Source organism: Anser cygnoides, chromosome W, assembly GCF_040182565.1.
Source record: "Anser cygnoides isolate HZ-2024a breed goose chromosome W, Taihu_goose_T2T_genome, whole genome shotgun sequence".
NCBI classification, from domain to species: Eukaryota; Metazoa; Chordata; class Aves; order Anseriformes; family Anatidae; genus Anser; species Anser cygnoides.
The window spans coordinates 15238435-15254024 of record NC_089911.1 but is presented as its reverse complement, the minus strand read 5'-3'; the positions used below and the strand labels follow the sequence as shown (position 1 = coordinate 15254024).

At 42.1% G+C, this 15590-nt stretch overlaps 1 long non-coding RNA gene across 1 annotated transcript; it reads left to right on the top strand.

The window, feature by feature from the left end:
* The first annotated feature begins 8622 nt into the window (after window positions 1-8622).
* Window positions 8623-14840, top strand: LOC136788628 (uncharacterized). Its single transcript, XR_010827283.1, has 2 exons — window positions 8623-9328; window positions 12767-14840. It is a non-coding gene; the product is annotated as an uncharacterized lncRNA (long non-coding RNA).
* Window positions 14841-15590: the final 750 nt, after the last annotated feature.

Here is a 15590-nt window from a genome sequence, read left to right as displayed (position 1 = left end):
GATTCCCAGGGAACCCTGCTAACTCCTTAAGTTAGTATATATTCCTATCTTTTTTAAATTGTATTTTTGAGGGAATTTTTGATTGAAAAATGCTTTTCTAAGTCACTCCTGATATTGTGCTATGACACAGCTGACCTTACCAGTAATTCCAGTACATTGTCCTTTGGTTAGAGTCTACAGAAGATACACAGCATAAAGCCTGTCACTATCATGAGACTGATCAAAGTTTCATACAAAAGTAACAGTTCTGTTGTGCAATTCCACATACATCAGCATAAAAGCATAAAATCTGCAGAAGAGGAAGAAGAGGAAAACAATGGTTCAAGAGGAAGTGATTCAGGAGTAAGCATACCATGTTCTATAAAATACATATGAAACCCTTAACCATACTAGCGGGATAGCTGAACGTTTCTGTTCAGCACAGAAATAATCACTGGAGTAAAAAAAATCATGTTGTGGTTTAACCCGGCTGGCAGCTAAACACCACACAGCCGTTCGCTCACCCTCCCCCCTCCCTCTCTGGGATGGGGGAGAGAAACGGGAAAGTGAAGCCGGTGAGTTGAGATAAAGACAGTTTATTAAGACAGGAATATAATAATAACAATAATAATAATAATAGTGATAATGATAATACTATTAATAATAATAATGTGTAAGAAAACAAGTGATGCACAATGCAATTGCTCACCACCCGCTGACCGATGCCCAGCCTATCCCCGAGCAGCCGGCCCCCCACCCCGGCCAGCCACCCCTATATATTGTTTAGCATGACATCAGATGGTATGGAATACCCCTTTGGACAGTTTGGGTCAGCTGTCCTGGGTCTGTCCCCTCCCAGCTCCTGCTGCACCCCTAGCCTGCTCGCTGGCAGGACAGAGCGAGAAGCCGAAAAGTCCTTGGCCTGGTGTAAACACTGCTCTGCAACAATTAAAACATCAGCATGTTATCAGCGCTCTTCTCATCCTAATCCAAAACATAGCACCCTACCAGCTACTATGGGGAAAAATTAACTCTGTCCTAACTGGAACCAGGACACTGTTATATTAATATGGATATGGATGTACTGGACAGTAGGAGTAACTAATCATACTAAGTCTAAAAAAAAATTTGTCATTCCATGTCTACCTATTTACTTGTTTTCTTCTAAGAATCTTTGTTAATCCTACAAAATGTTAACAAATGGTCCACCCTAGTCACATGGCTGTTGTGACTACCAGTTATCAGAGGGCAAGCAACACCATCCCAAAACACATGAAATTCCTCCTGACTTCTGAAGCTTCCTCAGCAGACCAGAATTCACTGTGCAAAGGGGCAGGAATGAATTCTTTTCTAGAGGGGAAAAGCCTTCAATAGATTGAGACAGCTAATTAGGATTATTTAACTTGAGAACAAAATAGTCTCTGAACCAGAGTCCAAAATAGTGACAACCAGTGGAGGTGGTAATTATCATTTCAGTCAAAACAGCATTATGCAGTACTGCAGCAGGTTATGGTTTCCAATTTCTGTCCTTCAAATACCACAAGATAATGAGTTATCTGACATCTTTTTTTTTTCTTTTTTTTTTTTTTTCTTCCCAAGGTACAACTTTCTGCTCAATAAAAACAGTTGAATTGGATGATTTGCTTTTGCCTTTCAGGTGTCATCTACCCAATTCAATAATATTCTACAGCTTACAGTTTATAGGCTTTTTTAAACAAAAGACATAAATTAAACATATTAAAAGAATGTTAACTTCTACATTTGTATGACATGTAAAGAAGCATGTGTCATGACAGGAAGGAAAGTTTAAACAATTCTGTAAAATTTGAAATATCTCCTTATGAATGCTGCACACATTACTAAAAAATGCAGAATCCTTACAAAAGGCTATAGTATGAAGGATGGTGGGAGGGAACAGCCAAGAATTCTTCAAATAATCTCTGTGGAATATTAACAAATCACAAACTTAAACAGTGGCTTTTTCTATGTATAATTCGTAACCACAAACATATTTACAGGGTTTTGGAAGGTGTAGCTAGAAATTAAAATATTTTCCTTTTTTTCTACAAAAGTAACACTATTGTTAACACTTTTAGAACTACCAGGCTTCCTCCCAACACCACATGGAAGAATAAATCCTATAAACCACAAATCTTCCCCTTTCTTCCCTCTTTCAATACTTCTGTATATTCTGTAGGTTGCAAATAAAAGTAAGACACTCACATTTGAAATTACAGCCTGCTATTCTAACTGAAGCTTTGTTCACTAACACTGTCCACACAAAGTCCATGTAACATCAACAGGACCCAATACATTTAAATTCACTTGCAGTGTCAAGATGTTCCACATTATCAATTTTAGCCTGCTTTTACAATAGAAAGTCTACATCAAATAGTTAGGTAAGTATTAAGGTCCATGTGAAAAGCAGGCTTAACTCAATCTATTAGTGCACCAATTCTGACATGAGGAATACGTGAGATCCAATCTAGTAAGGTGATTAAATAGTCATTTAACTTAAATAATATTGCTGAACATACTGATTTAGGGAGTTTCACAACCACATAGAATCATAGAATCACAGAATATCCTGAGCTGGAAGAGACCGACAAGGATCATCGAGTCCAACTCCTGGCACCACACAGGACCACCCAAAAATCAGACCCCATGTCTCAGAGCATTGTCCAAATGGTTCTTGAACTCCAGCAGCACGGAGCTGTGACCACTCCCTGGGGAGCCTGTCCCAGTGCCCGACCACCCTCTGGGTGCAGAACCTTTCCCTAACACCCAGCCTGACCCTCCCCTGTCCCAGCTCCATGCCGTTCCCTCGGGTCCTGTCGCTGTCCCCAGAGAGCAGAGCTCAGCGCCTGCCCCTCTGCTCCCCTCGTGAGGGAGCTGCAGGCCACCATGAGGCCTCCCCTCAGCCTGCTCTGCTCTGGCCTGAGCATGCCAAGGAACCTCAGCTGCTCCTCATACGTCTTGCCCTCTAGAGCCTTCACCATCTTTGTTGTCCTCCTTTGGATGCTCTCTAATGGTTTTGTTCTTATATTCTTCTTATATTGTGGTGCCCAAATCTGTACACAGTATTCAAGGTAAGGCCACACCAATGTCTTGAACATAGACATATCCTTAAATCCTCTCTGACCCTGCGTTTCTCCTTCTAGAAAACAACGTGTCTGTAAGGATTCAGTATGCATTAGCATGAAGCATTTTAGAATCATGGAATCATTAAGGTTGGAAAATACCTCCAAGATCATCTGGTCCAACCATCCCCCTACCACCGATGTCACCCACTAAACCATGTCCCTAAGCACCACGTCCAACCTTTCCTTGAACACCCCCAGGGATGGTGACTCCACCACCTCCCTGGGCAACCCATTCCGATGCCTGACTGCTCTTTCAGAGAAGAAATGTCTCCTAATTTCCAACCTAAACCTCCCCTGGCACAACTTGAGGCCATTCCCTCTTGTCCTATCACTAGTTACCTGTGAGAAGAGGCTGACCCCCAGCTCCCCACAGCTTCCTTTCAGGCAGTTATAGAGAGCAATGATGTCTCCCCTGAGCCTCCTCTTCTCCAGACTAAACAACCCCAGTTCCCTCAGATGCTCCTCACAGGACTTGTGTTCCAGGCCCTTCACCAGCTTCATGGCCCTTCTCTGGACACGCTCCAGGGCCTCGACGTCCTTCTTGTAGTGAGGGGCCCAAAGCTAAACACAGTACTTGAGGTGCAGCCTCACCAGAGCAGAGTACAGGGGGATGATCACCTCCCTGGTCCTGCTGGCTATACTATTCCTGATACAGGCCAGGATGCCATTGGCCTTCTTGGCCACCTGGGCATACTGCCAGCTCACGTTCAGGCAAGCATCAACCAGCACCCCAGATCCTTTTCCTCTGCACAGCTTTCCAGCCACTCTGCCCCAGGCCTGTAGCATTACATGGGGTTGTTGTGGCCAAAGTGCAGGACCCGGCACTTAGCCATGTTGAACCTCATCCCATTGGCCTCTGCCCATTGACCCATCCTGTCCACAACCCTCTGCAGGGCCTTCTTTCCCTCCGGCAGATCGACACTTCCCCCCAATTTGGTGTCATCTGCAAACTTACTGAGGGAGCACTCAATTCTGTCATTCAAGTCATCAATAAAGATGTTAAAGAGGATGGGCCCCAACACTGACCACTGGAGAACACCACTGGTGACCGGTCGCCAGCTGGATTTTACTCCATTCACCAACCTCTGGGCCCAGCCGTCCAGACAGTTTTTAACTCAGCACTAACAACAACAGAAATATTTAACACTATGATAAACATTTCACACTCTGTAGACAGTACAGCTTGAAAATGAAGTCTTCACTCTTAAGATTCTTATTGCTGGACTTTTGAAAATATTTACAGAAACTGAAGTCAGAAGTATTCTGAGAAAACCTACATAAAAAGGCCATACTCTACCATGAAAAACTGAAAGCATATCAAAACCAAATAGAGGTGGGGATAACTTGATGGAAAGGAATGAGATCAACGTTTCAATTTGCAGGATTTTTAGCTCCACCTAATGGTCGGAATGGAAAAGATTTTCCTATCCACCTCATATTTTCTATATAATTGCTATTCAAAGACATGACTCCCTAGGGTACAAATAAAACAACAGACATCATTATATCAAAACAACACTAAGAGTGGCACTTATGGCAGCAATAGTGAAGAAGCACCAGTAGTCTTCATATAATCAACAGCTCATGAACATTTGCTGTCATTGGAGCTATGTCAATATTTAGCACGGCTGCTTCCAAAGAACAGGACATTCTGTTACCCTATTCATACTTTAAATAATACAAAAGATTCTTAGTAGGCAAAGATTGGCAGTGTTTGAGGGAACTACATGAATTTACATTGATGCAGATCTGATCATTATGTTCTGCTTTATTTGCTGAAGCTTTGTTCTATATTGTGTTAGTTACTTGTGTAACACGCTTTCTTTGGATAAAAAGAAAGTCTTTCACGCATGCCACTCAAAGATTTATGCACTAATTCATTAGGTATTTACAGTTTCTTTGTTTTTTTCCAACCAGGCATGAACTTGGAACACAGAACATCAAGCAAAGTCAGTGACATGCTGTGGATAATTATTATTATTAATTTTTTTTGGTAGATATGTACAAATTCTGTATTAACTCCAGTGCACGTAATGAAAAGCACTCTTCTCATAATTTTTGGGAATGACAATGGGAAGGTACATATGGTAGCATAAACTGGATTCTTATTGTAAGTAATTCAGTTGGAATATTCTTGTGAACATAGTAATATGTAAGCTAAAATATATTATCCCACAGTGCCATAAATTACTAAGGTTTGAAATATTTTGTCCTCTTCCAAAAAATAATGCTGTTCTCATACATACATAGCTGAATCCGTATACCCTGCATTTACACTATGACAGACAGAATACCTTCAGTAGTGATAGATCTCTATGAAACGTTTTTTAGTTTTTTAGTTTTTTAGCTTTTAGTACAATAGCTTTTATGTTGTGGTGTTTCTCAGGGTCTAGATGCTAAGCCACCAAAGAATGGGCATCAGATTCAGGCTGAGTTACTAATTGTCTATGAAGGACAAGAATATAGATGAGATATATATATATAATATATATATATCATATATATATATATATATTATGATACTGACTTGCTTAGTTGTTTGCTCCAGAGAAGGGTAATTTTCTCCTAGTCTGTGTGTGAAAGCAGATAACCTTTCCATGCTTCCCTGCATGGTAATTCAATGTTAGATGAACATTGTGGCATAAGTGCTCTGCAATCAACAGCAACCAATAACATACCACAAGATACTTCAAAAAGCATTTTATTCACTATTCTTTGAATAAAATTATTCTTTAATAGGATTACAGCTCAATGTACATTCTAGTTGCCAATATCACCGTTTTCTTTCCTTGTGATTTTTTTTTTCTACTTAAAAACAGAAAAAAGCCAAAAGGAGAAAACCAGAACTAGATAGACATGGATAATGATAAGACCCTAGTAAGAGATTATCATGCGCTAATACAAATACTTGTAACAGTAAGGAAAAGTATAGAAAATAATGTTTTAAAATATTTAGTTTGATCAAATTTGAGAAGAAAGTGTTTGCTAAACCTAAACTGCACTTTCCCTAAGTAACTTTTTATTAGAATGCATTGTCATTAATACTGCTGTAACGATAGGCAGTTCTGAAAAATTTCCTAAGTGTTTAAAGTAAAAACAGTAAACTTATAACAGGAATCACTGAACCATAGAATATCCATACTTGGAAGGGACCCATGAGGATCATTGAGTTCAACTCCAGACTCTACACAGTGCAACCAAAGAGTTAAACTATATATCTAAGAGAACGTTGTCCAAACACTTCTTGAACACTGGCAGGCCTAATGACATAATCACTGCCCTGGGGAGCCTGTCCCAGTGCCCGACCACCCTCTGGGTGCAGAACCTTTCCCTAACACCCAGCCTGACCCTCCCCTGTCCCAGCTCCATGCCGTTCCCTCGGGTCCTGTCGCTGTCCCCAGAGAGCAGAGCTCAGCGCCTGCCCCTCCGCTCCCCTCGTGAGGGAGCTGCAGGCCACCATGAGGCCTCCCCTCAGCCTGCTCTGCTCTGGCCTGAGCAAACCAAGGGACTTCAGACACTACTCATATGTTTTCCTCTCTAGATCTGTAACCATCTTTGTTGCCCTTCTTTCAATACACTCTAGTGTCAAAATACATGACACTATGGAACATACAATACTAGTCTCTCACTGTTATAAATGACTGAGTCCCAAATAGGATTACAATCAAAGTTTACAATTTATTAAATGAATAGAGGCAAGCAAACAGCGCTGGGTGCGCCGGGAGTCTCTGCTCCACCAGGACGCACACCTGTTACATAAGGCGGCTGGTTTTTATGCTCCTAGGCTAATACATATTCATTACTACTTCTAGAAGAGGCAGGGTTACTATAATTGGTTTCCCGAATCCGAAGTCCTCCCAGGTGCGCCTGCTTATCAGTCTCTGTTAGTTTCTCGGGGGCCGCTCGGACGGGGAGGCTCATATTCTTCCTCCTTATCTAGTGGTCTCTTGGCCGGCTGTCAGAAGTTACTGCACGTCCGTGCAAAGTCAGCAGTTTTTCTCTGAAGAAATCCCTTTGTTCTCTTCTCGCCTAAACCCAGGCCTCAATGTTAACCCTTCAAACCCCTTAGTGGCACGAATTGCTGGACCATTCCTTACATCACCAAGGTACATAGTGATCCAGTTTCTAATCACACAAAAGGTCCTTCATGTCTTTTTTAGCACTGTCTAGAGCCTTTCTATTTCTACAGTTTTGCAAATTAGAACACTTGTTATTCTGGAAATGTGGGAATTATGATTACATAAATTTAGATTTCCAGCTACAGTACAGTACTATTTTGAAATTGATTTAGATCACTATATATGTGTTAAATTGTTCATATATGCTTATAATATAAAACACCAAAAGTAAGCTTCTGGTGATGTATAACATCTGATTCTGAATATTCAAAGATCTTCATCAAATATTAATCATTCAGTCATTTTAAACATTCATATATTCAAAATAAAAAAATGTACAGTTAATAGCTTCCATGTTTTTGATATGACAAAGAATACTAGAATGTATACAAAGCTTGAACTGTCTCATCATACACATACATTAAAAAGAACATCCAAGCATCACTGCACTGCAACAAATACCTTAGAAGTTATACTTCTACAGACTGTCATAGAGCACATGACATTAGTCCATGCTTTCAGTTAAATCTAGCTACTCTGTCGTGCTTGGGAAACATACAAGCAAGGCTGACTACTTTACCAGGCAAACATAAGCTATTTCTGAACTAATTCATATCAGTGTCTTTCACTCAGTGCTAACCACAGATTTATTCATGCTTTTACGTATTTGTAAGACAACATTTACTTTTGGACAACTGAAGGAAAATCTGTTGTTTGTGTGTGTTTGACTTACCTCAGATTGAAACAAAGTCTTAGCAGGGGTTTGCAGTGTTTCATGTATAAACCCACATAATAGTTCAATGAAGTCTGAAAACGTTACAGCAGAAATATTTTCCTATTTGAGTCCTGAGTTTTCTGGTTATTCAATAATAATGAACAATTACAGTACTTTGTTGTGTTTTCATCCTGAAATCTTCCCATATGTTAGAGAAAATATTATTTATACAATATTATAATCAGCATAGAGAGATTAAGGGATTCATAGAAACACAGAATTATAGAATATACCAAGCTGAAAGGGACCCACATGGATCATCGAGCCCTGGCTCCACACAGGATCACTCAAAAATCAAGCCATTTGTCTGAGAGCATTGTCCAAATGCTTCTTGAACTCCAGCAGCACGGAGCTGTGACCACTCCCTGGGGAGCCTGTCCCAGTGCCCGACCACCCTCTGGGTGCAGAACCTTTCCCTAACACCCAGCCTGACCCTCCCCTGTCCCAGCTCCATGCCGTTCCCTCGGGTCCTGTCGCTGTCCCCAGAGAGCAGAGCTCAGCGCCTGCCCCTCCGCTCCCTTTGTACAAGCTAGTTTGAAACAGATGGGGAGAGGTAGAAATACAATGTCTGTTTCCTGAAAAGATACGCTTTTCAGGCTTTGAAATTTATATGTGTAAGGAATAGTCCAGCAATTCGTGCCACTAAGGGGTGTGAAGGGTTAACATTGAGGCCTGGGTTTAGGCGAGAAGAGAACAAAGGGATTTCTTCAGAGAAAAACTGCTGACTTTGCACGGACGTGCAGTAACTTCTGACAGCCGGCCAAGAGACCACTAGATAAGGAGGAAGAATATGAGCCTCCCTGTCCGAGCGGCCCCCGAGAGACTAACAGAGACTGATAAGCAGGTGCACCTGGGAGGACTTCGGATTCGGGAAACCAATTATAATAACCCTGCCTCTTCTAGAAGTAGTAATGAATATGTATTAGCCTAGGAGCATAAAAACCAGCCGCCTTACGTAACAGGTGTGCGTCCTGGTGGAGCAGAGACTCCCGGCGCACCCAGCGCTGTTTGCTTGCCTCTATTCATTTAATAAATTGTAAACTTTGATTGTAATCCTATTTGGGACTCAGTCATTTATAACAATTGGGGGCTCATCCGGGATGGTCTTGGTTCCTGAATTCTGACTTGATCTAGGAGGGGCGCCCCCACCATTTGGTGGCTCCTGTTCGAGTCAGGTCGGGGCTAACACCATCTTGAACCTGAATAAGGGCAAGCAAAGATTTAGATTTTTTTATGAGCTCCCTTTGCCGGCTGCAGCACTATATTTTGCCCGTAATTCTGCGCGCGAAGATCCGAACGAAGACGACGGAGTCGTAAGTATTTAAGGCGTATACCGTTCGGTTGGGTGAGTTTCGGTTGCCTGTGTGTGTGAGAGTGTGACTGAGACGGAACGTAGTTCCGAAGCGATTGTGGAGGTCTTCTAACCGCGGTTCCAATCTCCCGCGAGGGACTTGGCCGGTGAAGGACCGAAGCGATTCCTATAGGATTCGTGGGTGGGTGATAGGTCCTAAACCCCCTGCAAGACACTCTCACTAAGGCAACCAAGGGCTGTAGGAATTGCCACAGTAAAATTCCTAGATGGGTCAGACAAAATTGAAGACCCGGGACCAGAGAAAAGGGAGCAAATTACCAGACATACCACCAGAAAGTCCATTAGGGATAATGATTAGAAATTGGAACGATAGGGGCCCCAGAAAAGGGAAAAAGTAAATTAAAAATGGTTCAGTATTGTATGACAGAATGGCCAAAGGAGCCTTTAAGACCACATGTCTTTTGGCCCGTTTTCGGATCCTTTGAAGACTGGGTTTGCCAGGCCTTAAATATACATGTTAATTCAAAGGAACCTTTTAGCCAGGAGGAAAGTGATTATGCAGGATTATGGATCAGGATCTCACGTCCTTTTCCAGCCTCAATATTTACACTAAAAGCAGACGAGAAGTTTGACGACGAAGAGAACAAAAAAATAAAAAATAAAAAAAAAGGAAAAAGAAAAAGATGATGAATGGGAGTCATTGGATAACCTACCACCTCTATATCCTAACAATCCACCCCCGGTGGTGCATCTTGTAATCCTGTTTTGTTCTTAAATGTTTTGACTGTGTCAAGGAGGAAGGTGGGAGCATTATCTAAGTAACAGTTTAGAAGTTTGGGTATATTCGCGGTGGTGTTCGGTCAGTTTCCCAAGTATCGGGGGAGAGGGGCTGACTGATTATCAAAGTGGTAGAACGGAGAGTCACTTCTTTGGTGGTTCGGGCCTGAGCCCTGGGAATTTGGTAAGAAGGGGGAGAGCGAATTTATTTAGGCCTCAGTACCTTTTTAAACCCCCATCTTGACGGATACACAGGAGTGATTCCTTGTTTTGTGTAGGCTTACTAACAAAGTGCATGAGAAAAATTAGCATTCGGCTTGAAATTCGGTCTTATTGAAATGTAAATTTTGTGGAAAAGGTGTTATTGTTTGTCTAGAAGACAGAAGGCTGAGTGCTTCAGGTGTTTTTCTGAAGTCCTGCGGATTTATGATTGGAACGGGGCTCATTAATAATCTGAAATAGTAAAGTTTGTATGTGGAAAGAAGAGTTTAATCCCAGAGAATTGGGACATTTGGGAAGAAGATTAGGAAAAGATAGTAAAAACCTGCAATAAAAAGGTTTGCGTGGAAATTGAAACAAGGGACAGTAACTAATATAAATAAATAAAAGGGAATGGGAAATCAAGGAAAAGGGGAAAATCCAAAAAAAAGACGTCCTAAAAAAAAAAAAAAGCCTCCTTGGGTGCATATTGGCACATTGGAAGGATACTGTTAGAAATGGGGGCACAGAAAGCAAGAGGACTTTCACTAAGTATTGCAATCAATGGTGGCCACTATATAAACTAAATGGCCACTTTATGGACAATCGACTATAACAGTGTCTTGCAATTAATGTTTTTGAGGAGAGAAGGAAAATAGGATGAAATGTTGTATAGTGATATGTTGTTTCAGCATGTTGGAGGGAAAAGGTTTGGAATTAAGTTGGCCCCTGACTGAGCCTTTGGTGTTGGCATTAGAAAAGTACGGGCTGGAGAAAGATAAAGGAAGTGTTAAAAGGATTGTTGAAGGTGTTAAAGGTTGTGTGGCATGTAGTATTTAACAGAGCTGTTTGAAGTTGAATGAGCAGGGAAAGAGGATGTAGGAATGTTAATAGTTCCGCCTCAACCCGAGGCTGAGATCTCTAAATCGCGGGTGTGAGCCCTCTGGGGCAGGGGGACCGTGATGGGTCCGAGAGAGTTGTCGTGGAAACAGAAAAGCAGCTAACTCTTGAAACAACCTGAGTTCCGGTGTGAGCTCAGATTGCCAATGGGACCGCTCAGGGAACTGTCAACGATTGCATTCCCCTGACCGACCCCCTCACTGAGACCCTAATCACCCCGGAAATTATGTAAATACCAAAATCTGGTTAAATTGGCTATTGGGAATTGAGAATCTGTTCCAACAAGGTCCAAAAGAAACCCCTATGGAATTTATGGAATTTTTGAATTTCTGGACCAACTTTGAAATGCAATGAAAAAAAAAAAATGGACCTGGCTTAAAAAAAAAAAAAAAAAAAAAAAGAGAGAGAGAGGCAACTGGCTAGCCTCTTTCCAGGGCAATCAGCCCCTGATATCAGAAAGAAATTGTCTTAGGCTGCAGGACAAACTTACAACAGTCAGGAATGATGGGGACCTGGGGCATCTACCCTAGCAGGTCCACTAGTTGAAATAAAGCTAGGAAATGAAGACAGAGGCTTGAATTTTTTGTTGGTTATGGGAGCTTCTTTCTCTGTGTTAATTAGGCTGTAAATGTAATAGGAGCAACATATTCAGTGTTAAATAGTTTAAAAGGACGATTAGGAACTAAGACAACTACAATAATTGGAGCCACAGGGAAAGAGGAGGAATGGTCATTCTTACAACCCCTTGATTTGCATTTTGGGGGTAAGGAACTAAACCATGAATTTTAGTATGTACCAGAATGCCCGATGCCACTCTTGGGACGGGATCTATTAGCCAAATTAGATGCAACAATAACCTTTGAGGATGGAGAATTAATAATGAAGGTACCTGAGTCCAAAGTAGGCCAAATCCTAATGATCAAAGATAAACCCTTTGTTAATATTCCAAGAGAAGTAGAAAATGCAGTTATAGCAACAGTACGGGAAACAGATGTACCAGGGAAGTCGAAACTGGCACAACTGGTAAAGGTGGAATTAAAGGAAGGAGCCGAACCTGTTTGAATCAAACAATATCCACTTAAGATAGAAGCTAGGCACAGGAATGGTGAAAATTATTGACAAATTTCTCAAATATCAGATTCTGGAAGAATGTAAATCGGAATACAATACTCCAATTTTTCCAGTAAAGAAGCCAAATGGCGAGTATAGATTTGTACAAGATCTTAGAGCAATAAATGAAATAACAAAGGATATTCACCCGGTAGTAGCTAATCCTTACACATTGTTAACATCTGTGAAAGGGAAATATAAATGGTTTACCGTGATAGATTTAAAGGATGCCTTCTTTTGCATACCTCTTGATAAAGATAGTAGAAAATTATTTGCCTTCAAATGGGAAAACGTATTGAAGTTTTTGGACCACATATGGTAACAACCGTTTTGGAACAAAGGGGGGGGGGGGGGGGGGGGCACTGGTTATCACCCAGCTGGATGATGAAATATCAGGCAATCCTAACTGAACAAGATGACATAACCTTGAAAACGACTAACCTGTTATATCCAGCAGTATTTCTAGGAACCGTTCCAGAAGAAGGACCATTGGAACACAATTGTGTGGAAATAATCGAACATACGCCAGCCACAAAGATTTGAAGGATGTACCCCTTGAAAGGTATTCAGTGGGAATACCACACTCCGTGGCACCCACAAAGCTCAGGGAAAGTAGAAAGGATGAATCAAACAATAAAACAACAATTGGCTAAGTTAATGATCGAGACACAGCTGCCCTGGACGAAATGCTTACCATTGGCACTTTTAAACATAAGAACTAAACCACACAGTGAGACTGGTTATCATCATATGAAATGTTATATGGTATGCCTTATTCTCAAGGGATGCCCCTAGGGAACAATGTAGTTGAGGATCATAGTATCCAGAAATACATAATTACCATTGGAAGGAGATTACAGGAGATAAGAGAAATTGGGATGATGACTCAGACACCACCTTTAGGATTTGCTATTCATAAAATACAACCAGGAGACAAGGTCTTAATAAAAACCTGGAGAGAAGAATCATTGAACCCCCGATGGGAGGGACCGTACCTTGTTTTACTTACTACTGAAACAGCTGTGAGAACAGCAGAAAGGGGTTGGACCCACGCATCCAGAATAAAAGGACCAATAACTACCGAAGCCTGGAGGGTTGAGTCCACTCCTGGGGAACTGAAACTGAGACTAAAGAGGAACTGATATCCCAGCAATGAGGTTCTGCATGAATTAAGGGCACTGGATAAAGAGGACAAGGCTGAAGGGAGGAAAGGGAGAAGGCAAGACCGGGGTAGGACCCTCCACTGCGGCGTGTATGGTCTACCGAGGGAGGCAACCCCTATGGGTATTGACCGCCGAGTGAGAGTGCCTCGACCGGACTTCTCCCACACCAAGATCAGTTTGTCCTGAGAAAAATAACATGAGAACCTTATCCGGGGATAGTGCCCAAAAATGGGGAAAGGATGAATGGCCTCCTGAAAGAATCATACAGCATTATGGGCCAGCTACCTGGAACCCGAATGAGTTGGTATCAGGAGCCCGAGAACCTATTTATAATTTGAACCGAATAATTAGGTCGCAAGCTATCCTCGAAGTTGTAACCAATCAAACAGTGACGACCTTGGATCTTCTGGCTGATCAATCCACTCAGATGAGGAATGCTATCTTTCAACGTAGAATGGTCTTAGACTATTTACTAGCAGAAGAAGGGGGAGTGTGTGGAAAACTGAACGATTCTAATTGTTGTTTACAAATTGATGATAATGGAAAAGTGGTTAAACAGATAACAAAGGAAATTAAAAAGCTAGCCCACGTCCCAGTACAAACTTGGAAGGGTATGGATTGGGATTTCTTTTCGTGGTTGCCCGGTGGACCATGGGTTAAAAGAATGCTATTTTTATTTTTATGTGGTGTAATGACATTATTGTTTATGCCTTGCATGATACCTTGCTTTACGTTGTTGATACGGAGGATAATAAATAGCACCCAATTTGTGATGACTTTGGGAGAGAAAAGGTGATGTGTCGATAATGATGCTTAAGAAATGGACACCCCGAGAACTGACTGATGAAATCCAACTGCTACTAACAAAAGCTGAAGAAGAGACACGAATTGATGATATTAAAAAAAAAAAAAAGGGAGGAATTGTAAGGAATAGTCCAGCAATTCGTGCCACTAAGGGGTGTGAAGGGTTAACATTGAGGCCTGGGTTTAGGCGAGAAGAGAACAAAGGGATTTCTTCAGAGAAAAACTGCTGACTTTGCACGGACGTGCAGTAACTTCTGACAGCCGGCCAAGAGACCACTAGATAAGGAGGAAGAATATGAGCCTCCCTGTCCGAGCGGCCCCCGAGAGACTAACAGAGACTGATAAGCAGGTGCACCTGGGAGGACTTCGGATTCGGGAAACCAATTATAATAACCCTGCCTCTTCTAGAAGTAGTAATGAATATGTATTAGCCTAGGAGCATAAAAACCAGCCGCCTTACGTAACAGGTGTGCGTCCTGGTGGAGCAGAGACTCCCGGCGCACCCAGCGCTGTTTGCTTGCCTCTATTCATTTAATAAATTGTAAACTTTGATTGTAATCCTATTTGGGACTCAGTCATTTATAACATATGTAAACAATAAGGTTCTGTTTTTGGAGGAGGAATCAAGTTATGCTCCCTATAATCCTAATATTGCACTGGAGGCAGCGGCAGCTGCTCCAGGAGGGGAGACAGGGACTGCAATTGACGCTGTCCCTGGAGAAGTTGCGCCGGGGGTTGCAGAGCGGCAGGAGCGGAGGCTGGGGGGGGGGGGGGGGGTCCTGGTGGGGCCTCGGGGCCATGCAGGGCTGATTCGGGGCCGGCGCCACTCCCCCCTTACCAGCAGAGAGGTTAGGAGTTTTAAGAAGGAAATGAAGTCTTTAATTGAGGGCCTAGCAGAACAGTCAAATCCGTTTCTAAGGCCTAATTTGCATTCCTGGGGGGAAAATGTCAATCTTGAGTATGTTGTTCACTGGAGAAGAATGTTTAGGAGGGGAACGATTCGGCAGGCAGCTATGCAAGAATGGGAAAGAACTAACACCTTCCCCCAGACCGAGAGAAATTCCAATAGAGCAGAAATATCCGCTTATCTAACTGCGATAATAACAACCTACAACATAGAAATCATATGAGAGACTTGGGGTCAGAATTAGAAAGTACTCGGGGATGAATCCTGAGGACCCGGTAGCCCAAGGGCTCTTGAAAGTTCATTTTGTGATTAAAGCCTGGCCAGATATACAGAAAAAGCTCCAGAAGGTGGGAGGATGGAGGGAACAGTGTAGGTAGTATGAAGGTGTATGCCAGGAAGGGAGA